We start from the raw sequence: 27590 nt of genomic DNA on the forward strand, positions 1-27590 counted from the left end.
ATGGGGTCCAAAAGTGCTTACACCAAATGGGGCCTGACCAGTGCCTCCTAGAGCCTCAGCATTACATCACTGTTTTTGTATTCTAGTCCTCTTGAAATAAATGCTATCATTGCATTTGCCTTCCTTACTACCCATTCATAAGGTCATAAGAAATAGGAGTAGAATTAGGCCATTCGGCCCATTAAGTCTGCTCTGCCATTCAATCGTGGCTGATCTATCTCTCCCTCCTAACCCCAGTCTCCTGTCTTCTCCCCATCTCTGACAACTGTACAAATCAAGAATCTCTCTATTTCTGCCTTAAAAATATCCACTGACTTGGCCGCTACAGCCTTCTGTGGCAAAGAATTCCACAGATTCACCACCCTCTGACTAAAGAAATGTCTCCTCATCTCCTTCCTAAAAGTACGCCCTTTAATTCTGAGGCTATGACCTCGAGTTCTAGACTCTCCCACTAATGGAAACATCCTCTCCACATCCATTCAATTTCCAAATGAACGTTTTAGATTTTTTTAGATTTAGAGATACAGCGCGGAAACAGGCCCTTCGGCCCACCGGGTCCGCGCCGCCCAGCGATCCCCGCACTTTAACACTATCCTACACACACTAGGGACATTTTTTTAAAAACATTTGCCCAGCCAATTAACCTACATACCTGTACGTCTTTGGAGTGTGGGAGGAAACCGAAGATCTCAGAGAAAACCCACACAGGTCACGGGGAGTACGTACAAACTCCGTACAGACGGCGCCCGTAGTCATATCATATCATATCATATCATATCATATCATATATATACAGCGCGGAAACAGGCCTTTTCGGCCCACCAAGTCCGCGCCGCCCAGCGATCCCCGTACATTAACACTATCCTACACCCACTAGGGACAATTTTTACATTTACCCAGCGAATTAACCTACAAACCTGTACGTCTTTGGAGTGAGGGAGGAAACCGAAGATCTCGGAGAAAACCCACGCAGGTCACGGGGAGAACGTACAAACTCCTTACAGTGCAGCACCCGTAGTCAGGATCGAACCCGAGTCTCCGGCGCTGCATTCGCTGTAAGGCAGCAATTCTACCGCTGCGCCACCATGCCGTCCCGGTGGGATTCCTGCACCAGCGCTTCCAATCCCTTTGCACCTCCGATTTCTGGATTTTCTCCCCATTTAGAAAATAGTCTATATTCCCGTCGAGCAGCAGCGCCGGGACACTCCCGCGAGCAGACCCGACTCGACCGCTGCAGTCGAACGACAGAGGACTCACTGCACAGGGCGCCGCAGCTTATGAAGAAGCCAGCGCAGAGCGCGTGGTAGAGGTCCCAGCGGTGGGGCGGTGCTCCAAGGTAGAATCAGCGCCACCAGGGATGAGGTCGAGTCGGAGACTTGAGCTCGGTACAAGTAAGTATTATCGTAAGCATCATCATCATACAAAGACATTGGGCATCCTGTAGATACCTCCTAAGATCTATAAAGTATGTGAAATTTGCCCAGAGAACTGCGGCCCCAACATCATCCAAGACGAAAGAGATAATTTATGGATGTTCCATCACAACTCCAACCATTCATTCCCACAACTACCAACGCATTCAAGACCTCATTCAGTGTTAATGTACAGAGGGATCTCAGAGTGCAAGTTCAGAGCTCCCTAAAAATGATAACACAGGTAGAAAGGGCAGTGAAAAGGGCATTTGGCATACTTGCCTCCATCGGCCGACACACTGAGTATAAGAGTTATGAGGGCGTGCAGCGTAGGTTTACTAGGTTAATTCCCGGAATGGCGGGACTGTCATACGTGAAAGACTAGAGCGATTAGGCTTGTATACACTGGAATTTAGAAGGATGAGAGGGGATCTTATCGAAACGTATAAGATTATTAAGGGGTTGGACACGTTAGAGGTAGGAAACATGTTCCCAATGTTGGGGGAGTCCAGAACCAGGGGCCGCAGTTTAAGAATAAGGGGTAGGCCATTTAGAACGGAGATGAGGAAAAGCTTTTTCAGTCAGAGAGTTGTGAATCTGTGGAATTCTCTGCCTCAGAAAACAGTGGAGGCCAATTCTCTGAATGCATTCAAGAGAGAGCTAGATAGAGCTCTTAAGGATAGTGGAGTCAGGGGGTATGGGGAGAAGGCAGGAACGGGGTACTGATTGAGAATGATCAGCCATGATCACATTGAATGGCGGTGCTGGCTCGAAGGGCCGAAAGGCCTACTCCTGCACCTATTGTCTATTAATATCATGTTGCAGCTGTACAAAGCATTGGTCAGGCTCGGACTGCAAGGAGGATGTGGTAGGAGAAATGGTGCAGAAGAGATTCACCAGGATGTTGCCTGGAATAGTGGAATAATTTACAAGGGGAGATGGGATAAGTTCTCGGAGCAGAATTAGATCATTTGACCCATCAAGTCCACTGCGCCATTCAATCTTTCCCTCTCAACCCCATTTTCCTGCCTTCTCCCCATAACCCCTGACACCTTTACTAATCATGAATCTATCAATCTCCACTCTGAGATCGCTCTGTACATTAACACTGAATGAGGTCTTGAATGTGTTGGTAGTTGTGGGAATGAATGGTTGGAGTTGTGATGGAACATCCATAAATTATCTCTTTCGTCTTGGATGATGTTGGGGTGGCAGTTCTCTCAGTGGAATGTGGGAGATGAGGGTTGATCTTAACACTGTTTTATAAAGTTATGAAATGTGTGGTCACTGTTTTTCTTCATGTTCTGGAGTCCAATACTAGAGGCCACACCTTTAAGTTGAGAAATTTAAAGATCAAAGGAGAATATTTTTCACACAGAGGGTGGTTGCTCTATAGACAAACCGCCAAAGGAAGTGGTGGAGGCAAACTGAGTAACAGCAACTACAAACTGCCTGGGTTGCTCTAGGGACTTTGGACTTTGTTTTTGCACTATATTGATTTTTATAATTTACTGAAATACTTTCTGTTGTTTATTATGGTATCTACTGAACACTATGTTTACATACCTAAGGCAGACACAAAAAACTGGAGTAACTCAGCGGATCAGGCAGAATCTCTGGAGAAAGGGAATAGGTGACGTTTCGGATCTAGACCCTTCTTCAGACTCCAGTTCCTTAGAACTTAAGACTTCTACTTCCTTAGAAGGCTTAGGAAGTTTGGCATGTCCCCTACAACTCTCACCAACTTCTACAGATGCACTGTAGAAAGCATTTTATCAGGATGCATCACAGCTTGGTTTGGGAACCGCTCCATCCAAGACCGCAAGAAATTGCAGCGAATTGTTGACACAGCCCAGACTATCACACAAACCAATCTCCCTTTTATTGACTTCATTTATACCTCACGCTGCCTCGGCAAGGCCAGCAGCATAATCAAGGACTAGTCACACCCTGGCCACTCCCTCTTCTCCCCTCTTCCATCAGGCAAAAGATATAGACAATAGACAATAGACAATAGACAATAGGTGCAGGAGTAGGCCATTCAGCCCTTCGAGCCAGCACCGCCATTCAATGCGATCATGGCTGATCACTCTCAATCAGTACCCCGTTCCTGCCTTCTCCCCAGAATAATAATAATAATAATATTCATTTATTGTCATTGCAACGAGTACAACGAAATTAAAAAATAGCCAATCCTGACGGTGCGTACAAACATATATGCAATAAATGCAAAAACAAATAAATACATAAATACAATTAAATACAATTATATTAAGTACAAGATTTTTTAACGGTGTTGCCTAGTGCAAAGGTAGTGTTCAGTTCTCGTATGGCCCTGGGGTAAAAACTGTTCTTAAGTCTGTTTGTTCGGGATTTGATCGACCTGAAACGTCGACCAGAGGGCAGGTGAACAAACAGACGGTGGCCGGGGTGGGATGGATCTTTTATTATTTTGCCTGCTCTACTGAGGCAGCGTAGGCTGAACAGGTGCTCCAGGGAGGGCAGTGAGCAGCCGATGATCTTCTGGGCCGTCGTGATGACCCTCTGAAGGGCCTTCCTGTCCTTTTCTGAGCAGCTGGCATACCATGTGGTTATACAGTATGCCAGCACACTCTCGATGGAGCAGCGATAGAAGGACAACATGAGCTTCTCCTGCAGGTTGGTTTTCCTGAGGATCCTCAGGAAGTGGAGTCTCTGCTGTGCCTTCTTTACTGTGGTGATGGTGTTGGTAGACCAGGTAAGATCCTCTGCGATGTGCGTACCCAGCAACCTGAAAGCTGGTACCCTTTCCACACAGACCCCATTGATGTAGAGTGGGTCGTAATCTCCACTGGTTTTTCTAAAGTCAATTATAAGTTCCTTTGTTTTGGAGGAGTTCAGGACCAGATTGTTCACTGAACACCATGCTGCCAGCCTTTGGATTTCATCCCTATAGGCTGTCTCATCTCCTTCTGAGATGAGTCCAACCACAGTCGTGTCATCCGCGAACTTGATGATGGTGTTGGTGGGATGGGTGGGGGCACAGTCGTGAGTGTAGAGGGAGTAAAGGATGGGGCTCAACACACAGCCCTGTGGTGAGCCGGTGCTCAGTGTAATGGTGGAGGAGAGGTGAGGGCCTATTTTGACGGTCTGGGGGCGGTTGGTCAGGAAGTCCTTGATCCATTGGCAGATGGTTTGGGAAAATCCAAGGTCGGAAAGTTTGGTGACCAGTCTGCTCGGGATGACCGTGTTAAAGGCAGAGCTGAAGTCGAGGAAGAGCATCCTCACATAGCTCCCCTGGTGTTCAAGGTGGGTCAGTGCAGTGTGAAGAGCAGTGTCGATGGCATCCCCTGTAGACCTATTTGCTCTGTAGGCAAACTGGTGTGGGTCGAAGGTGGGTGGGAGGCTGGCTTTGATGTGCTGCAGGACCAGTCTCTCGAAGCACTTTGTGATGACCGGTGTGAGTGCTACCGGACGGTAGTCGTTAAGACCGCTGATGACAGACTTTTTCGGCAGTGGGATGATTATGGCGGACTTCAGGCAGGGAGGGATGGTGGATTTTAAAAGGGACAGGTTGAAGATTTTTGTGAAGACCTCAGATAATTGGTCTGCACATTCCCTCAGCACTCTGCCCGTCACACCATCGGGGCCTGCAGCTTTCCTGGGATTCACTGCTCTGAGCACGCGCTTAACATCATACTCCTGCACAGTGAAGGTGTTGCTGTCAGGTGCTGGAGAGGGTGTTATGTCTGCCACTGTAGCTTTCACCTCGAAACGAGCAAAGAAACAGTTAAGTTCCTCTGCTATCCTTAAGAGCTCTATCCAGCTCTCTCTTGAAAGCATCCAACAAACTGGCCTCCACTGCCTTCTGAGGCAGAGAATTCTACACCTTCACCACTCTCTGACTGAAAAAGTTCTTCCTCATCTCCGTTCTAAATGGCCTACCCCTTATTCTTAAACTGTGGCCCCTTGTTCTGGACTCCCCCAACATTGGGAACATGTTTCCTGCCTCTAATGTGTCCAATCCCCTAATTATCTTATATGTTTCAATAAGATCCCCCCTCATCCTTCTAAATTCCAGTGTATACAAGCCCAATTGCTCCAGCCTTTCAACATACGACAGTCCCGCCATTCCGGGAATTAACCTAGTGAACCTACACTGCACGCCCTCAATAGCAAGAATATCCTTCCCCAAATTTGGAGACCAAAACGGCACACAGTACTCCAGGTGCGGTCTCACCAGGGCCCGGTACAACTGTAGAAGGACCTCTTTGCTCCTATACTCAACTCCTCTTGTTATGAAGGCCAACATTCCATTGGCTTTCTTCACTGCCTGCTGTACCTGCATGCTTCCTTTCAGTGACTGATGCACTAGGACACCCAGATCTCGTTGAACATCCCCTCTTCCTAACTTGACACCATTCAGATAATAATCTGCCTTTCTATTCTTACTTCCAAAGTGAATAACCTCACCCTTATCTACATTAAACTGCATCTGCCATGTATCCGCCCACTCACACAACCTGTCCAAGTCACCCTGCAGCCTTATTACATCTTCCACACAATTCACACAACCCCCCAGCTTAGTATCATCTGCAAATTTGCTAATGGTACTTTTAATCCCTTCATCTAAGTCATTAATGTATATCGTAAATAGCTGGGGTCCCAGCACCGAACCTTGCAGTACCCCACTGGTCACTGCCTGCCATTCCGAAAGGGACCCATTTATCCCCACTCTTTGCTTTCTGTCTGTCAACCAATTTTCTATCCATGTCAGTACCCTACCCCCAATACCATGTGCTCTAATTTTGCCCACTAATCTCCTATGTGGGACCTTGTCGAAGGCTTTCTGAAAGTCGAGGTACACCACATCCACTGGCTCTCCCCTGTCAATTTTCCTAGTTACATCCTCAAAAAATTCCAGTAGATTTGTCAAGCATGATTTCCCCTTCGTAAATCCATGTTGACTCGGAATAATCCTGTTACTGCTATCCAAATGCTCAGCAATTTCGTCTTTTATAATTGACTCCAGCATCTTCCCCACCACTGATGTCAGACTAACTGGTCTATAATTACCCGTATTCTCTCTCCCTCCTTTCTTAAAAAGTGGGATAACATTTGCTATCCTCCAATCCACAGGAACTGATCCTGAATCTATCGAACATTGAAAAATGATCTCCAATGCTTCCACTATTTCTAGAGCCACCTCCTTAAGTACCCTGGAATGCAGACCATCAGGCCCTGGGGATTTATCAGCCTTCAGTCCCATCAGTCTACCCAAAACCATTTCCTGCCTAATGTGGATTTCCTTCAGTTCCTCCATCACCCTAGGTTCTCCGGCCCCTAGAACATTTGGGAGATTGTGTGTATCTTCCTCAGTGAAGACAGATCCAAAGTAACGGTTTAACTCGTCTGCCATTTCTTTGTTCCCCATAATAAATTCCCCTGCTTCTGTCTTCAAGGGACCCACATTTGCCGTGACTATTTTTTCCCTCTTCACCTACCTAAAAAAACTTTTGCTATCCTCCTTTATATTATTGGCTAGTTTACCCTCGTACCTCATCTTTTCTCCCCGTATTGCCTTTTTAGTTAACTTTTGTTGCTCTTTAAAAGAGTCCCAATCCTCTGTCTTCCCACTCTTCTTTGCTATGTTATACTTCCGCTCCTTAATTTTTATGCTGTCCTTGACTTCCCTTGTCAGCCACAGGTGTCTCTTACTCCCCCTTAGAGTCTTTCCGCCTCTTTGGGATAAATTGATCCTGCAACCTCTGCATTATTCCCAGGAATACCTGCCATTGCTGTTCTACCGTCTTCCCTGCTAGGGCCTCCTTCCAGTCAATTTTGGCCAGCTCCTGCCTCATGCCTCTGTAATCCCCTTTGCTATACTGTAATACTGACACTTCTGATTTTCCCTTCTGCCTTTCCATTTGCAGAGTAAAACTTATCATGTTGTGATCACTGCCTCCTAATGACTCTTTTACCTCTAGTCCCCTTATCAGATCAGGATCATTACACAACACTAAATCCAGAATTGCCTTCTCCCTGGTAGGCTCCAGTACAAGCTGTTCTAAGAATCCATCTCGAAGGCACTCTACAAACTCTCTTTCCTGGGGTCCATTTCCAACCTGATTTTCCCAGTCTACCTGCATGTTGAAATCTCCCATAACCACCGTAGCATTACATTTGTGACACGCCAATTTTATCTCCTGATTCAACTTGCACCCTATGTCGAGGCTACTGTTTGGGGGCCTATAGATAACTCCCATTAGGGTCTTTTTACCCTTACAATTCCTCATTTCTATCCATACTGATTCAACATCTCCTGATTCTATGTCACCCCTTGCAAGGGAATGAATATCATTCCTTACCAGCAGAGCAACCCCACCCCCTCTGCCCACCTGTCTGTCTTTTCTATGGAAGTGTGAAAATGCACACTTCAGGGACAGTTTTTTCCCAGCTGTTATCAGGCAACTGAATCATCCTACCACAACCAGAGAGCAGTCCTGAACTACTATCGATCTCATTGGTGACCCTCGGACTATCCTTTTTGGACTTTGCTAGCTTTACCTTGCACTAAACGTTATTCCCTTACCATGTATCTATACACTGTAAATGGCCCAATTGTAATCATGTATTGTCTTTCCACTGACTGGATAGCATGCAACAAAAGCTTTTCATGTACATCAGTACACGTGACAATAAACTAAACTGATTAAACTGATTAATGTCTTATTGCAGATTAATGCCGAATCATACCACAACCCTTTGCTTTTAGATTCAAAGGCATTGTAAATCAGTCCTCCAGAAAATACAGTGAACTTTAGAAGTTAAATGTTCAATTACATTATTATTTCTAACACTCTATGGGATGAAGTTGGACAAACTTCGATTGTTTTCTCTGGAGTGTCAGAGACCGAGGGGAGACCTGATGAAAGTATAAAAAAATTTAGAGGCATAGATAAGGTACATAGACAGGAACTTTTAAGGAGGGTGGAAATATCAAAGACTAGAAGGCATAGATTTAAGATGAGAGAGGCAAAGTTTAGAGATGTGTGGAGCACATTTAGGGAGGGATATGGATTACGTGCAGGCAGAGATTAGGTCATCTTCGCATCATTTTCAGCATGGATATTGTGACCTCAAGGGCTTGTTCCTTTGCTGTACTGTTTTATGTTCTTGGCACGTTAGCGCAGCGGTAGAGTTGCTGCTTTACAGCGAATGCAGCGCCGGAGACTCAGGTTCGATCCTGACTACGGGTGCTGCACTGTAAGGAGTTTGTACGTTCTCCCCGTGACCTGCGTGGGTTTTCTCCGAGATCTTCGGTTTCCTCCCACACTCCAAAGACGTACAGGTTTGTAGGTTAATTGGCTGGGTAAATGTAAAAAATTGTCCCTAGTGTGTGTAGGATAGTGTTAATGTGCGGGGATCGCTGGGCGGCACGGACTTGGTGGGCCGAAAAGGCCTGTTTCCGGCTGTATATATATGATGATATGATATTAATGGAAAAAAATAAGCTGAAAATTCAACAGCCCATCATATTACTCAGTTGACACAGGAACTGCAAAAGGGTCTGTCTGAAGAAGGGTCTCGACCCGAAACATCACCCATTCCTTCTCTCCAGAGATGCTGCCTGTCCCGCTGAGTTACTCCAGCATTTTGTGTCTACCCAGGAACTGCAGATGCTGGTTTACAAAAAAAGACACAAAGTGCTGGAGTAACCCTACACATCAGTCTGAAAAAGGCCCCCTGACTGAAAAAGTCACCTACACATGTTCTCCAGGGATGCTGCCTGACCCCCTGAATTACTCCAGCACTGTGCATCTTTTCAACATGTTAGTCATGTTTACTGTCTTGACAGCAGAGAACGAGGGCCAAAGATAGACACAAAAAGCTGGAGTAACATAGCGGTCGGTACAGGCAGCATCTCTGGAGTGAAGGAATGGGTGATGTTTCGGTCGAGACCCTTCTTCAATCTTAACACTGGGTCTCTCACTCCAAAGCAAAGACCATTATTTGGCAAATGTGCACCAATCCTACCCATACTGCGCTCCCACCCCTCCCTACTGGATGGAGGCTGACAGCTGTCAGAGACCCTCTGGCAGTGACCGGCCCAGGATGGCAGGGAGCCTGACTGACCCGGTCTCACCTGTGCTGCCCTCTGACCCGGCCTCACCTGCACTGACCCTGTACTGACGCTGCCTCACCTGCACTGACCCTGTACCCCGGGCGCGTCCTCAGGGTCTGTGCTGCGCAGCTGACAGATGTTTGGACTGACATCTTCAACTTGTCACTTGCCCAAGCAGCTGTCCTTACGAGTCTTAAAACCACCTCCATCGTGCCGGTGCCAAAACACTCCACTGCAGCGAGCCTCAACGACTTCCGCACAGTTGCACTTACTCCCATCATCACAAAGTGCTTCGAGAGGCTGGTCTTGGCACACCTCAAAGGCTGCCTACCTCCCACACTGGACCCCTATCAGTTCGCCTACCGCCAGAACAGGTGTACGGAGGATGCCATCTCCACGGCACTTCACTCCGCCCTCTCCCACCTTGACAACAGAGACACCTACGTGAGAATGCTGTTTATCGATTTCAGCTCAGCATTCAACACCATCATCCCTTCCAAACTGATTGCCAAACTCAACGACCTGAGCATCAACCCCTCCCTCTGCAATTGGATATTGGACTTTCTAACCAACAGACCCCAGTCTGTTAGATTAGACAACGACACCTCCTCAACCATCACCCTGAACACCGGCGTTCCACAGGGCTGTGTGCTGAGCCCTCTCCTCTACTCCCTTTTCACCTATAACTGCACACCTGTACATGGTTCTAACACCATTATTAAGTTTGCAGATGATACAACGGTGATTAGCCTCAACAGCGACAACGATGAGTCGGCCTATAGGGAGGAGGTCCAACTACTTGCAACGTGGTGCGCTGACAACAACCTGGTCCTTAACACCAAGAAGACCAAGGAGCTCATTGTGGACTACAGAAGGACCAGGGGTGGTACGCACACCCCCATCCATATTAACGGGACGGAGGTGGAGCGTGTTTCCAGTTTCAGGTTCTTGGGTGTCAACATTTCTGATGACCTTTCTTGGAACAACAATACCTCAACACTGATCAAGAAGGCACACCAGCGTCTCTTCTTCCTGAGGAGACTAAAGAAGGTCCATCTGTCTCCTCCGATTCTGGTGAGCTTCTACCACTGCACTATCGAGAGCATCCTTACTAACTGTATCACAGTATGGTATGGCAACTGCTCTGTCTCCGACCGGAAAGCACTGTAGAGGGTGGTGAAAACTGCCCAACGCATCACCGGTTCCTCACTTCCCTCCATTGAGTCTATCCAGAGTAGGTGATGTCTGCAAAGGGCGCGCTGTATCGTCAAGGACAGCTCTCACCCCAACCACAGATTATTTACCCTCCTCCCATCTGGGAGGCACTACAGGTCTCTCCGTTCCCGGACCTGCAGGTTCAGGAACAGCTTCTTTCCTGCGGTCGTTACCTTACTTAACTCTGCGCTTCGGTGATTGCTGCCATCCCCCCCCCCCCCCCCCCCTCGGGCACTCTTCCCATCAGTGACTGATCTCGCTCACCGGAATTTCCACTACCGCTACTGAATTACTGTATATATTATATGTTTTACTATTCCATCGCATGCACTCTGGTTAAGATGCCAACTGCATTTCGTTGTCTCTGTACTTGTACACTGCACAATGACAATAAAGTTTGTATTGTATTGTATTGTACTAACCAGGCCTCACCTGCACTGAATCTGCTGCCCCGGCCTCACCTGCCCTGCCCCGGCCTCACCTGCCCTGCCCCGGCCTCACCTGCCCTGCCCCGGCCTCACCTGCCCTGCCCCGGCCTCACCTGCCCTGCCCCGGCCTCACCTGCCTTGCCCCGGCCTCACCTGCGCCGAGCGGCCGGTCAACGACAACCTGCGCGCGAGCCACCTGACTGCCTGTCAGCCTGTCGGTCCGCGCATGCGCCGGGCGCCCCGCCCTCTGACCCGGAAGCGCACGCTGCGGCGGCGCCCTGAGGTGAAGTTCGCGCCGCGATTGACCGCGAACACTCGCACCTCCCGCCACCGCACTACACTACATCGCGAGGGCAGGCCTCCGCAGCGCACTACACCGCGAGGGCAGGCCTCCGCACCGCACTACACTGCACCGCACCGTGAGGGCAGGCCTCCGCAGCGCACTACACTGCCCCGCACCGTACCGCACTACACCGCAAGGCCGCCGCTCCGCGCTGCATGGCGCAGCAGCGCTCTGGAGCAGCTCGAGTTCGGGCTCAGGCTCGGGGGGGGTCGGGCAGCAACTCTGGAGGAGATAGTTAGACGACGGGTCGGGACCCTTCCTCAATGTCTCCCATCATTGCCATCCCTTCTCCAGCCTAAGTTACTAGCACATGGGGCTCAGCGAATCAAGGGGTATGGGGAGAAGGCAGGCACGGGGCACCGATTGTGGACGGTCAGCCATGATCACATTGAATGGCGGTGCGTACAGGCTCGAAGGGCCGAATGGCCTCCTCCTGCACCTGTTGTCTATGTTTCTGTGCGCCACATTATCATCCCTTCAGCCTAAAGTTAAATGTCCTGCATTGTCATCCGTTCCTCTGCCAAAGGCGCCGGGCATGCTTGCCTTCATTGGTGTGTAAACGTCAGGAAGTCATGTATCTTTATAAAGGTTTGGTTTGGCTATGTTTGGGGGAGTATTTTGCTCAGTTCTGGTCACCCCAATACAGAAATAATGTGGAGACTTGGGTAGGCATACAGAAGAGGTTTTAGACAATAGGTGCAGGAGTAGGCCATTCAGCCCTTTGTGCCAGCACCGCTATTCAATGTGATCGCAGAGAGTAGTGCGTTCGGCAGAACGAACCATGGGAACTACACTCGTCCCCCTGCAGGACCTATACATTAGGAGGTGCAGATCCAGAGCAAGCAAGATTATGAGGGACCCCTGCCACCCCAGAAACGGACTGTTCCAGATGCTACGGTCATGCAAATGCCTCCGCTGTCACGCTGTGAAAACGGAGAGGATGAGACGGAGTTTGTTCCCACAGGCCATCAAGACTAATAACTTTTATAACTCCAGAGACTAAATTTTGTCTTCTCTATATTAACTTTATTTATATGCTGTAACTGTAATTCTTTTTTGTGCACAATCCGTAGGCATTGCCACTTTCATTTCACTGCACATCGTGTATGTGACAAATAAACTTGACATGGCTGATCATTCTCAATCAGTACCCCGTTCCTGCCTTCTCCCCATACCCCCTGACTCCGCTATCCTTAAGAGCTCTATCTAGCTCTCTCTTGAATGTATTCAGAGAATTGGTCTCCACTGCCTTCTGAGGCAGAGAATTCCACAGATCCTGCGAGGATTAGAGAGTATTAGCTTTAAGGAGAGGTTGGACATACTGGGATTGATTTCTCCGGAGCGTCAGATGCTGAAGGGAGACCTGATAGAAATATATAATATTATGAGAGGCATGGATAGGGTAGACAATCAGAACTTTTTTTTCCTGGGTGGAAATGTCAATAATTAGAGGGCCTTAAAGATCATAGGGAGAATGTTTAAAAGAGATGTGTAGACTTTTTACACAGACAGAGATGAGTACATTGAGCACGCTGCCAGCAGTGGTAATGGAAGCTGATATGATAATGGCATTCAAGAGGCTTTTAGATAGGCATATGGATATGCAGGGTGTGAATGGATATGGATCATGTGCAGCCTTAGGCGATTAATTTAACTTGACATCATGTTTGGTATGGATATTGTTAGGTGAAAGGCCCAATCCAGTGCTGAACTGCTACATGTTCTCTGTTAAGCAACAAAATCAGGTAATACCTGCACTATATTAATTTTATTGAGCAAAATCAAGGATTTGAAAGTTAAGGATTTAAAGTGGTATGGAGCCAAACCAGGTAGATGTAGGAATTAAAAAGCAGATCACATTGATCTGTGACATTGATATTGTGGCAAAATAGTCTCAAGGGTTAAATAGTGTGCTGTTTCCAAGTCCCATTTGTTAAAAAAAATAAAAAATCTTTGATTCCCTCATTCTATTCAGATTACTTTTGTGATAAGATAGAAGAATCTAATTTTGGTCATCATTTCTCTCTTTTTGGTTATTGGTGGGACATATGACAATCCCTGTTCTGTGGATGGAATTTTGGTAGGACAAGATATGTGATACCTGAAGAGAAAATGCATTGAGCAGAGGAGTTTTAATTTGCTCTACAGCAATAATTTAAACTGCACTTGTTAATGATTCTTTTCTTTCTTTCTCCTTCCCAGCAAAATAAAATTTGTTTAATCAATAGATCAAAGCTGCCAGCATGTCGAAGGACAGCTGAATAAAATCAGGATCAGTGACTGTCATTGATGGAAAAAAATTATTCTACAAAAAAACTCAATTTGAAAACTTGCGAAGGACGCTGATACTGAGAAATAGGTCGGAGAGACTGGGTATTTGAATGATTTTTCAAAAATGAAAACTTACAAAATAAAGACACTTATAGCTAAAATCAAACCTTTCCTCCAATTCGACGACACTGAAAAAATCATTCACGCTTTCATTTCCTCCCGCCTAGACTACTGCAACTCCCTATACACTGGGATCAGCCAATCATCCCTGTCCCGCCTGCAACTGGTCCAAAACGCCGCAGGTGTTTACGGGTACCCGTAAAAGGGACCACATCACGCCGATTCTGGCCTCTCCACTGGCTCCCTGTACGGTACAGAATCAACTTCAAGCTCCTCCTATTCACATATAAAGCCCTAAATGGACATTCCCCTCCCTACATCAAAAATCTTCTAACCCACCTCTCTAACTCCAGGTCCCTCAGGTCGGCCGACTTGGGGCTACTCACTATCCCGCGGTCTAGGCTTAAGCTCAGGGGTGACCGCGCTTTTGTGGTTGCAGCTCCTAGACTGTGGAACAGCATCCCTCTCCCCATCAGAACTGCCCCCTCCATCGACTCCTTTAAGTCCAGGCTCAAAACCTATTTCTACTCCCTAGCGTTTGAGGCCCATTGAGGAGGCGCTGTGAACTGTTTTGTATGTGCTGTTATGTTTTGTGTGCTACTGTATGTTTCATTTTTTTTCCTTAGTACCTAAACAGATGTACAGCACTTTGGTCAACGTGGGTTGTTTTTAAATGTGCTATACAAATAAAATTGACTTGACTTGACAAGTATAAACAACTCTTAATCATTGAGGGTGGAAATATGACATTGGCTGCATTATAAAATGATCAACGGTAAATCAGCAAGTCATTTGCACAATAATCAATGAAAACAAAAATCCAGTGGGGTGTAATATATGATAATACTAAAACTCTTGTTTGTTTGTTCCTGAACTACAACCAAAACGGTTTATTCACAAAATGCTGGAGTAACTCAGCTGGTCAGGCAGCATCTCGGGAGAGAAGGAATGGGTGACGTTTTGGGTCGAGACCCTTCTTCAGACTGAAGAAGGGTCTCGACCCAAAACGTCACCCATTCCTTCTCTCCCGAGATGCTGCCTGACCTGCTGAGTTACTCCAGCATTTTGTGAATAAATCGATTTGTACCAGCATCTGCAGTTATTTTCTTATACAACCAAAATGGTACAGGATAGCGCGACAATTCTGGGCCCACCTTACTCACCATCGTCCCTTTGGTGCTAATGGAAGAAGTTTTATTGAAATCGGTGTTATATTTTTTGTTATTCACATTTTAAAGTTTAAATCTATCTCCTAGGAGGGGAGGGGGGGGGAGAGGGAAGTTAGGGAGAGGGGGGAGTGGGGGAGGAGAGGGTGCTGCACCAATGCAGGAGAGGTCTGGGCCCAACGGGTCCACTTGTTCTAGTTACTACTAATGTTGAATTTCACCCTCTTCCAGGATCAATGGTGACCTGATTCGCCTGGTTACTTTGAACATCCAACATACTAGAAAAATCAGGTCCACACTAGAAGCAAATTACATTTCAAAATTACTATTAGCAGAACTATTTGTACAAAGTTACCCTTAAGGTGATATTTGTATTACACTAAATTAGCTTTTCCCTCATCCTAGAGCAACTTAGGCCTCATGGTTGGCAAATCCCACTGATGATTGGCTGTGCAGCCTTGCAGAAAATATGCCTAATATGACTTTTTTTAAAGAATCCTTGAATGGTACATTCTTGTGCTTGACAGAGCATGTGGTTATAACTTTTATTTATCAAGATGGTTGTTAGCTATTTGACAGAATAAAATTAAATACAATATTAAAGAAGAATTATGCATAATGGTAATAAAATTAATGCTTTCTGTTTCAATGACATTCTTTGACATTAAATTTATCTTTCTGCCATGGACTTGTATAGTGGGAATTAATTGTATCATCAAATAACAATTTCATTAAAAATCTTTCATCAAGTTTATTATTTAATATATAAATAAAATGCTAGGATGTGGGGCAACATCGTTTGAAAGAACCAACATAGGTATGACAGGCCAAAAGGATTCCTTATTTTGGTTTAGAGATACAGCATGGATCCTTGTAAAGTGCCCTGAGTATGTAGGGAGTGGTTGCAAAAGTGAATAACATAGAATAAGTGTGAACAGGTGATCGAATCCACGCCTCTTCACAGTAGTTCTATATTTTCACACCCACTCCCTGCTCACCAGGTGCAATTTGCAAAAGCCAACTAACCTACAAACCTGCATGTCTTTGGGATGTGGGAGCAAACCAGAACACCCGGAGGAAACCCACGCAGTCAGGGGGAGCACGTGCAAACTCTACACAGACAGCACCTGAGGTCAGGATCGAGCCTGAATTTCTGGTGCTGTGAAGCAGCAACCCTGTCAGCTGTGTTACATGTGTGCTAAATGTTTCTGTGGCGAAACGATCATTTTAAAGTGCATGTGCAAAAGCTAAATTCATCCTGTACTATATATTTTTTAATTGCTCCATCCTGTTGATGAACCAAACAAACAAATTCTGATGCAAAAAACCATTAAAACATTAGTAGTAGGCCGCCTCGACCCCTGTGCCTTCTCAACTGTACGATCATACACACATTCTTTATTGTTACCCTCCTGCAACCACCCTATAATCCCTTGATTCTCCAAATGTTCCATCTTCATCCTAAACAAGCTCAGCGACTGAGCCCCAAAATCCGAACTTCCAAAGATTCACTACCCTTTGAAAAAATGTCTTAACTCTAACCTGAATGGCTAATCATGTATTTTGAAACAGTCACCTCTGATTCTAGAAATCCAACTCAGGTTGCTCTAAATGCACTGCAATTAAAGTGCATTAAGCCGGCATTTAAATGCAGAAGTTTCTATGTTTAACTATCAATTTTTTCTTGTTTGTAGTAACCCACGTGAAATTTAGACTATATGCGTAAGGCGAAACCATATATGCATAAAACATAAGTATGGCTTGATATAACTGATATATCTATATTGACATCGTAACTGACTTTTGAAGCCACATTTTCACAACTTCACAGATTTTGAAAAAAACATCCCTATTTTTAAATCAATTTTTTGCCAAATTTAATTTTATCTCTACATTTCTCTGCAATCGTACGGCACTGGTTTCTGAAAACACTGCTTCACGTTATCTTCAACAATCCAAGGGTTCTGGAATGGTCTTCCAAAAACTTATTCTCCTTCAAAATGTCTGTTGAAACATGTCACTTTGCTTCTCCCATGCCTGGATGACAATTTTAATTTGATTGAAAAAATTAAGCTGGGACTGCAAATGAATGTATTTTGATGAAGGTAGTGTTGCTGGTTTATATTCACAGCAGTTCCATAGACATTCACTTGGTTGAATCCTGATTGCCTTCTGACACAGTAGCAAGTTGAGATAAATTAAGTCAGGCTAAGAATCCGGGACTGGTCACTGATACTGACAGAATGAATCTCCTTGGCTTATTGGCCGTTTTTACCTGATTGTAATATAGATTCAAGATTCAAGATAGCTTTATTGTCATCCAAATTGGACGAAATTATAGCATTGAGGCAGTATAAACATGCACAGAGGTGAGTTACTCACTACAGAATGCCCAGCCTCTGATCTGTTCTTGGAGCCACACTCCTCATGTGGCCGGTCCAACTGAATTTCTAGTCAAAGCTGATCTCAGGATGACGATGAAGGGATATTTGCCAATTGTAATGCTTCTAAATGTCAAGAACAGATGTTAGATTCTGTTCGGAAATGGTCATTATCAGGCACTTTAATGGTATGACTAGCCCGTGCTTGAATTCTGTTTTGGTCTTTCTAATAGTTTGCTCATTTGGTGAAGAGTTGTAAATAGAATTGAACCTTGTCAATCATCAGCAAATATCCCAACTCTGTCATTGATCAAGCAGCTGAAAATGCCCCAGCTGGGGAATACATGGACATTCTGGGACTTCCAAATATCATTGTCATCTTCCTTTGAGTGATAGATGTCTCCAACCATTATAGTGTTTTCCCCTTGCTTTATATTGACTTCAGTTTTTCCAGGGCTGATTGATGCCACATTTGGATAACACTACCTTGATGTCAGGGGAGCCACTCTCAACTCTGGAATTCAGCTCTTTGTTCCAAGACAGTGTAGAGGTCTGGAACTGAGTAGTCCTGGCAGCACATCAGTGATCAAGTTCTGAAAGAACGAGTGTGCTGCTTGATAGCATAGCCAGTGAAAGTAGACTAATTGGGCAGTAATTAGCTGGTTTAGATTTGATCTACTGTTTTGACCAGAACATACCTGAGAAATCTTCCACATTGTCATATAGATGCCATGTTGTAACTGTCCCAGAGCAGCACAGGATTTCAATACTACAACCGCTATGCTGTCTAATCCCACAGCACCTACTGCTTCCCTTGAAGTGAATCAGACTGGCTTCTGTGATGATGGGTAACCCCTGGCTTGAAAGTGATCATAGGATGAAGTTAGAAATTGGTGAGCGTTTTTTGCTGTTGCTTATGGTCCATAATCTCTCACGGACGCCCAATTTAGACTGCCAGATGCAGTCTGAGCCAGTCCCATTCAACATAATGGTAGTGCCAGACTGCATTTTGGAGGAATCCTTGGTGAGAAGACAGGACTTCGTCTCGATAGCACTTTCTAGCGTGCACCTCCAACAATATTGTCATGGGCAAGTGCACCTGCCAAGGGTAAGTTGGTGAGATTGAGGTTGTATGTGTTTGTCCCTCATGGTGCATCACGCTGGGGACTTGGTGTACAGGCAGATTTTCTAGACCAGTAGATGTTATTCCTAACAATACTCCAACGCACTTATAATTCACCATTTTTAGATGTTACACAACAGAATTATACATTTTCCAGTGATTCCCATAAGATAAAATTCCCATAAAATGCTGGAAAGTTTCAAGTGGCATTGGGAAAACTACCAGGAAACCTGGGCTCCGGTGAGTTTAAAGAGAGCATGGGAAACTGGAACTCTGCTATGTTGAAAGAGCAGTTTGGGTGGTCTACCCGGTTGTATTCTTTCCCTGTTTCAACACAACAGCTATTATACAGCTGGGTACATTGCAAGGTGACCGACCATATTGCATCAGCACTCTCCCAGCTGTGTCACTGCCGTCCTACACTCTGTGTGCTTCTAGCAGTCATTAGATAGCAATCACTGCGCACACTAATCTCTACCATCATGTCATTCTCCACATCAAAAAAATGTATCTGCCTCCAGATCTCCTTTCTAATCATTAGCCACTGGATTACACTGAAAAACAGCTACCACGCAGACCAATTAAGCCAATATCTTCAAATGTTACCAAATATTGCGTGTAAATCCCTGACCTTTTTTTAATTAAAAGTATGATTGTTTCTTCACTGCAATATGTAGTGAGAGTATTTCTCTATTACATTCACTTTAATTCTACAAAATCAAAACAAATGTGACAGTGTGGACATCATTGCATGACCCCTGGCTCAGTTGGCACAATTACTAAGTTTAATTTAGAAATGTAAAAAACGTATTAAATAAGGCTCTAAGATTCACAGTGGAAATGAGGACAACCTGCTGCATAAGAAGCTGAGAAAAGAACGAAGGAACTTATCCTTCCACAGATTGCTGGAGTAACTCAGCGGATTAGGCAGTACCTTTGGAGGACATGGATAGGTGACGTTTTTGGTCGGGACCCTTCTTCAAACTAACAGGCTTACCCTTTCACTTCTTAGACCTGCTCACAATAATGTAAGTGATGTTATTGCTATTGTGACACACCGTAAATGAATGTAACACAGATGCATAGCAGATGGAAACTTTGTGATGTGGTTAAAACCGCACCTGGGTTCGATAGGAAAAAACTAGTTCTATTAAGTTTTTTTCCACGTAATATCTTGGGGCATTTTACCGTCCCCATTTCCAATTATATTTTTAAACTAATAAATATTAAATGCTGCCAGTTCAATATGTTCAATTGTATGCTTCAGTAAACTGTTTTAAATATAACTTATGTCCAGTGACAATAAAAAGTTACAATAGACTCCCTCAGGAAATGATGACTCACTCTCTGTCTAAATGTTTTTATAATAAGTACATTTAGATTCACATCACAATTACTAAAAATAAAGATTTTAGCAATAATAGATAACCACAATTAAAATTAAAAGCAAAGTTTGTAGATCATGTGAATTTGATTTATAGAATTAAGTTCATTTCATGTTAAGTTAAAAGATTTTATTAAAAACTTATTTCTTCAATCTTTACTAACTACATTGGAACTGCTGCTGTTTACTGGACATTAAATTGTTCGTGAAGACAAGACAATAAACAATAGGTGCAGGAGGAGGCCATACGACCTTTCGAGCCAGAACCACCATTCAATGTGATCATGGCTGATCATTATCAATCAGTACCCCGTTCCTGCCTTCTCCCCATACCCCCTGACTCCCCTATCCTTAAGAGCTCTATCTAGCTCTCTCTTGAATGCATTCAGATAATTGGCCTCCACTGCCTTCTGAGGCAGAGAATTCCACAGATTTACAACTCTCTGACTGAAAAGGTTTTTCCTCATCTCTGTTCTAAATGGCCTACCCCTTATTCTTAAACTGTGGCAATCAGATATCAGAAAACTTCCATCCCATTACAATTCAATAAAGTTTAGCAAGAGTTAATGGTACACATAACACTTTTCTATCAGATTTGAATAATAAGGGAACTTTGGTACTTTCCATAGTATAAGAAAATAACTGCAGATGCTGGTACAAATCGAAGGTATTCACAAAATGCTGGAGTAACTCAGCAGGTCAGGACAATATCTCGTGAGAGAAGGAATGGGCGACGTTTCGGGTCGAGACCCTTCTTCAGACTGATGTTGCCATAACTAGAGGTGATGCACAGTGGCAGGTTTACATCCGCAATATCCAATCGGGTAGCATCATACAAATGGTTGAATCATACTATTTAATAGGAAATGTTTTGGTTTGTGCCTAAAGTATAGTTCTGGCCAACCTGTTAGTTACACTATTGCCAGAAGACGTAATCACTGATTTATTCAGAGGTGCTAAGTTTATTAAAATTAACAGACTCTTACATTGATTAGATGATGTTTGAATGTATTTTCTGGCAGTGTTTTCTATGTCTTGTTTTGTAAATTTGAGGCTGTTTTTGAGATGTTACGACGTGTTGGGACTCTGGAAGAATTTCCAATTTTTTGTAGTTTGGTTGGCATCTGTATATCAGCGCATGACTGGCACCTGATATGGAGATATTCAAGTTGTTAGTGTATCATTTTCCCACTCTCATCCAAGTTGGCTAGACCCAAAGGAAAGAAAAAATAAATGTGCTTGATGCCAAGTTGACCAGAGGAGCTGGCAACAGGAAGACCTTCAGTCCATCATTCTTGTTGGAGTCTATTTCAAGATTGGTTGCCAACGCATGCTGAAGATTCCAGTCCATTGTAGTATTGCATTTGCATTTTTGGTCATTATTTCCAGCCCTCCAAGTGGCTTTTCTGCCAGAATATTTGGCAACATTTAGGTTGCAGTTTTTCCACATCCAGTTTTGATATTGGCAGGGAGTGCCAACTATGTCACAGAATAATAGAGCACAATAATAGACCCACTGCATTGGTGTTGGCCATCTAGCACCCAACTACGTTAATCCCTCCTTTCCTCCACCATTCCCATCAACTCCACCTGCAATTCCTCTGCCATCCACATACACTTACATAGAACATGGAAGACTACAGCTCAGGAACAGGCCCTTTGGCCCACAATATCTGTGCTTAGCATGATCCCAAGACCAACTCTTATTTGCCCGCACATAATCCATATCCCTCCATTCCTTGCGTATCCATGTGCCTATCCAAAAGTCTCTTAAAAACCTCTGCACCATTTCCAAAGTCTCCACATCCTTCCTGTAGTGGGATGACGATGACCAGAATTGAATGCAATACTCCAAATGCAGCCTAACCATAGACCAATAAAGCTGCATCCCGACTTGTACTCAAAGCCCTAAGCCATGAAAGCAAGCATATCACATGCTTTCTTTACCACGCTATTTACTTGTGTTGCCACTTTCAGGGAGTTATGGACTTGGACCCCAAGATTCCACTGCACATCAATGCCAGTAAGGGTCATGCCATTAATCGTATATGTTCCCCTTAGATTTGACTTCCTGAAGTGCAACACCTCATACTTGCTCAGATTAAACTCCATCTGCCATTTCTCCACCCATTTCCGTTACTAATCTATATCCCATTGTATACTTTGACAGCCTTTCTCCCAGTCCCCGGCCCCAGCAAACTTGATGTAATTTGCAAACTTACGAACCATCCACCTATGCTTATATCCAATTTACGTGATCCAGTTTACAGTAACCAGCTAACTTTCCAACTGGTACCTCTTTTATCAAGTGAGAAAAAGCCAGGGTGCCCAGGAAAATGTCATGCAAGCACTAAGAGAACCTGCAAACTCCACATAGACCGCTCTTATAGCTTTTATAGATATCTGAAGAGAAAAAGATGAGTTAAGACAAATGTAGGTCCCTTGCAGTTGGAAACAGGTGAATTGATCATAGGGAACAAGGAGATGGCAGACCAATTGAACAAATACTTTGGTCCTGTCTTCACTAAGGAAGACATAAACTGTCTGCCGGAAATAGCGGGGGACCGGGGGTCTAATGAGATGGAGGAACTGAGGGAAATCCAGGTTAGTCAGGAAGTGGTGTTAGGTAAATTAAATGGATTAAAGGCAGATAAATCCCCAGGGCCAGATAGGCTGCATCCCAGAGTGCTTAAGGAAGTAGCCTCAGAAATAGTGGATGCATTAGTGATAATTTTTCAAAACTCCTTAGGTTCTGGAGTAGTTCCTGAGGACTGGAGGGTGGCTAATGTAACCCTACTTTTTAAAAAGGGAGGGAGAGAGAAAATGGGGAATTATAGACCAGTTAGCCTAACATCGGTAGTGGGGAAAATGCTAGAGTCAGTTATTAAAGATGTGATAGCATCACATTTGGAAAGTGGTGAAATCATCGGACAAAGTCAGCATGGATTTACAAAAGGCAAATCATGTCTGACGAAGCTTATAGAATTTTTCGAGGATGTAACTAGTAGAGTGGATAAGGGAGAACCAGTCGATGTGTTATATCTGGACTTTCAGAAGGCCTTTGACAAGGTCCCACATAGGAGATTGGTGTACAAACTTAAAGCACACGGTATTGAGGGTTCAGTGTTGAGAGGATAGAAAATTGGTTGGCGGACAGGAAGCAAAGAGTAGGAATAAACGGGTCCTTTTCGGAATGGCAGGCAGTGACTAGTGGGGTACCGCAAGGCTCAGTGCTGGGACCCCAGTTATTTACAGTGTATATTAATGATTTGGACGAGGGAATTGAATGCAACATCGCTAAGTTTGCGGATGACACGAAGCTGGGTGGCAGTGTTAGCTGCGAGGAGGATGCTAGGAGGCTGCAGAGTGACTTGGATAGATTAGGCGAGTGGGCAAATGCATGGCAGATGCAATATAATGTGGATAAATGTGAGGTTATCCACTTTGGCGGCAAGAACAGGAAAACAGAGTATTACCTGAATGGTGAACGATTAGGAGAAGGGGAGATGCAACGTGACCTGGGTGTCATGGTGCACCAGTCATTGAAAGCAAGCATGCAGGTGCAGCAGGCAGTGAAGAAAGCGAATGGTATGTTGGCATTCATAGCAAGAGGATTTGAGTTTAGGAGCAGGGAGGTTCTACTGCAGTTGTACAGGGCCTTGGTGAGACCGCACCTGGAGTATTGTGTGCAGTTTTGGTCTCCTAATCTGAGGAAAGACGTTCTTGCCTTAGAGGGAGTACAGAGAAGGTTCACTAGATTGATCCCTGGGATGGCGGGACTTTCATATGAAGAAAGACTGGATAGACTACGCTTGTACTCGCTGGAATTTAGAAGACTGAGGGGGGATCTTATAGAAACATATAAAATTCTTAAGGGGTTGGAGAGGCTAGATGCGGGAAGATGTTTCCCGATGTTGGGGGAGTCCAGAACCAGGGGTCACAGCTTAAGGATAAGGGGGAAGTCTTTGAGGACCGAGATGAGAAAACATTTCTTCACACAGAGAGTGGTGAGTCTGTGGAATTCTCTGCCACAGAAGGTAGTTGAGGCCAGTTCATTGGCTATATTTAAGAGGGAGTTGGATGTGGCCCTTTTTGCTAAAGGGATCAGGGGGTATGGAGAGAAGGCAGGTACAGGTTACTGAGCTGAATGATCAGCCATGATCATATTGAATGGCGGTGCAGGCTCGAAGGGCTGAATGGCCTACTCCTGCACCTATTTTCTATGTTTCTATGTTTCCCAAAGTCAGGAATGAAACCGGTGCCTCTGGAGAGGCAAATTCAGCTGTGTAAATCACTCTGCCACTATCTAATAATGGGAGACATAGTCTAGTAGGACCTGCCCAAATGCAATAGAAATAGTTGTATGTATGGCTAACACTTAGATGTGTAGGAAGGAACTCCAGATGCTGGTTTACACCAAAGATAGATACAAAATGCTGGAGTAACTGTTGTGGTAAAATGTGTGACGTTTCAGACTCTTAGATGTGGCAGATTCAACAGATATGAACAGGAACTGCTATATACTTTTCCAGATAAACTCTGGTTAGATAATTGGCTAACTTCAAATTCAAATGGTGCTTTAAAAAAAATTTAAGTCACAATATGGTGAAGAAAGATATTTGTAATATTTACATACCCTATGAAATGCATGAATACCTTGCGCAACTACCAAACAACATACCATTCAATTTCTGAGAAAGCAAATTCAACATTTTGTCCTGGCTTCTTAAAGTATTTCATTTATGTGTTGGCATTGCCCCAGTGGTCTCCAGCTATGAGCCAGAAACATGTGAATTCACATCCAGAGGTCTGAGCAAGCTACATGGGAATGCTACGCTGTGGAGGTATCCTGTTTCCTGCTTCCATTTCTGTTCAACACAAGTTCTTAAATGTTTAGTTGGCTATTGGATTTCCTCTTGGTACTAACAGTCCCATCATTCTCCATCACTGGTTCTCTCTCCACCTTGATTTGCCGTTCCTGTTCATTAATACAAACGTCCCATTTCAAACTTTTTGAAAGCATGCTCCATGGCCCGGATATATAAAGCTGAATTCTAATTTATTTTTGCAAACATGAAGAGTTAATGAGGCCGATGCTTTCTGGTCACCATTGTACCTAAACATCCTTGATCTTGGTTCCTTGTTGACCCCATCATGATCTCAGCTTCTCTAACAACTATAAGCACAGTTCCTTGCTGTGGATTTTATTACAACCCCATACCTTTATTGAATTATTTCATTAAAAAATGTAGCATGTAAATAGGCCCTTCGGCCCACCGAGTTCATATCAACCATCAATGACCTATTCATACTAGTTCTATGTTATCTCACTTTCTCATCCATTCCCTGCAAACTGGGGCAATTTACAGTGGCCGATTAACCGACAAACCCACTTGTCTTTGGGATGTGGGAGGACACCAGAGCACCCGGAGGAAACCCATGCAGGTCACACGGAGAACATGCAAACTCCACACAGACAGCACCCGAGGTCAGGGTGGAACCTGGGTCTCTGGCGCTGTGTGGCAGAAGCTTTATCAACTGCACTGCTGTGCGGCAAACACGGTGTAGGCTTTTTTCAAAAAATATCAGAAAGGAAACTAATAGAAGCAAAACCTAACTGGAAACTTGAAACGTATGATTTTTTTTCTTGTTCACTCAACTTTCTTTATATTCCCTGTACCCAAAATAACCAGCTATAAAAGCATAAGTCGCAGTATGTTTTAGGAAACAGCATTTGAACAGTTAATGTTGTACTTAATATCATCCTAGATGTCCTTTCACTTTTCTTATGCAAGATTGTATCCTTCATAATCTCTCCACTGTTTGTGCTTGGTGACATTTCCCCATTCCTCAGTAATATTAATGTCCAGCATAGAGAGTATCCCTCTCTCTAAAAAACAGTCCTGCTCTGTCAAGATATGATTTTGTTCCATAAATATGAAGTAAACATCAGAAGCCAGCATGATATTGGTGCGGGCTGGGAATTGGGTGGAAGCAATCTCAAACTAGGGACATTTGTGTTGAAGAGGGGGATTTGGGTGGGAAGGGATGAGTTGATCAGGGAGTTATGGAGAGAATGGTTTCTGCGGAAAGCGGAAAGGGGTGGAAATGGGAAGATGTGGCTCGTGGCGGATCCCGTTGGAGGTGGTAAAAATGTCAGAGGATGATGTGCTGTATGCGATGCTGATGGGGTGGTAGGTGAGAACGAGGGGGACTTTGTCCCTGTGATGTCACCACCCCCTCCCCATGTACTTTCCCCTGCAATCGCAGGAGATGCAACACCTGTCCTTATACCTCCCCCCTTGACTCCGCCAAAGGACCCCGTCAGTCTTTTCAGGTGAGGCAGAGTTTCACAAGCACCTCCTCCAGCCTCATCTATTGTATCCACTGTTCCAGGTATATATCGGCGAGACCAAAAACAGGCTCGGCAATCGTTTCGCTGAACAACACCGCTCAGTCCACCTAAACCTACCTGAAGTGCTGGAGTAACAGCGAGTCAGGGAGAACATGGATCGGTGATGTTTCGGGTCGCGACCCTTCTGACTGTTTTCTGAAGAATGGCTGAAGAAAGCAGATGGTGAGAAATTTCAACCTAATATGGCCATTCAAGAAGATTTGTATTGCCGCAAACAGTCTGAGTCTGAAGAAGGGTCCTGACCTGAAACATCATCTATCTATGTCCTCCAGAGATGCTGCCTGGCCCTTTGGGTTCTACACTGGCTTCCAGCATCTGCAGTGCCACGTGTGGAAACAAATCATTTTTGGCCATCTTGACTTTAAGCAAAAATACAACGGAGACAGAAGCCTATAATGGATCGACTGGGCTTGTGTTCACTGGAATTTAGAAGGATGAGAGGGGATCTTACAAAAACAAATAACATTCTTAAGGGATTGGACAGGCTAGATGCAGGAAAAATGTTCCTGATGTTGGGGGAGTCCAGAACCAGGGGTCACAGTTTAAGAATAAGAGGTAGGCCATTTAGGACTGAGATGAGGAAAAACTTTTTCACCCAGAGTTGTGAATCTGTGTAATTCTCTGCAACAGAAAGCAGTGGAGGCCAATTCACTGGATGTATTCAAGAGAGAGTTAGATATAGCTCTTAGGGCTAACGGAATCAAGGGATAGAGGGAGAAAGCAGGAACGGGATACTGATTTTGGATGATCAGCCATGATCATATTGAATGGCGGTGCTGGCTCGAAGGGCAGAATGGCCTACTCCTGCATCTATTTTCTATGTTTCTAATTGTTACCTATCTCACAGTGAGAAGACTATCGGCGGCTGTCTTGTGGTCACTTGTACACAACCCTTGCAACAAGAACACACTTCATGGGAACTGAGAAGGTTCTCAATGCCGCGGGTGAACTGATGGTGTGAAGTGCACATGTGCCCCTCAGCTACAATCATTTCTTTACTACTTTAGTGAAACATTAACAGCAGCTCTAAAATAGATTTCATGGTCTTGGTTTCATCATTAAAATGATAACTAATATTGGGTGGCAGTGGAAGAGGGGAGGGGTGAAATGCGTGGATTTGTAGCATTAAGTGTTTTGCAAGAAGCCAACAAGCCTTTAACCAGTTATTTTATTTTACCACCCGATTATTCTTGCAATTATTCTCCATGAATAAATCCTCAAGCGTTTT

At 44.6% G+C, this 27590-nt stretch overlaps 1 protein-coding gene across 8 annotated transcripts in view; it reads right to left on the bottom strand.

Moving 5' to 3' along the window:
• LOC144603477 (coiled-coil domain-containing protein 91-like) overlaps positions 1–11415 on the bottom strand; it is a 106347-nt gene extending 94932 nt beyond the window's left edge. For 2 of the 8 annotated variants that reach the window (XM_078416711.1, XM_078416705.1), the window contains exons 1-2: positions 11273–11388; positions 11164–11192 (exon numbers count right to left, since the gene is read on the bottom strand). The gene's annotated coding sequence lies outside the window, so the exon portion shown is untranslated. Of the gene's footprint in view, positions 1–11153; positions 11210–11272 lie in introns of those variants that run through there. The other 6 variants (XM_078416712.1, XM_078416706.1, XM_078416708.1 and 3 more) reach the window with 5 other exon arrangements.
• Between the last annotated feature and the right edge of the window lie 16175 nt (positions 11416–27590).

This window comes from Rhinoraja longicauda, chromosome 20 (genome assembly GCF_053455715.1).
Source record: "Rhinoraja longicauda isolate Sanriku21f chromosome 20, sRhiLon1.1, whole genome shotgun sequence".
Taxonomy (NCBI): domain Eukaryota; kingdom Metazoa; phylum Chordata; class Chondrichthyes; order Rajiformes; family Arhynchobatidae; genus Rhinoraja; species Rhinoraja longicauda.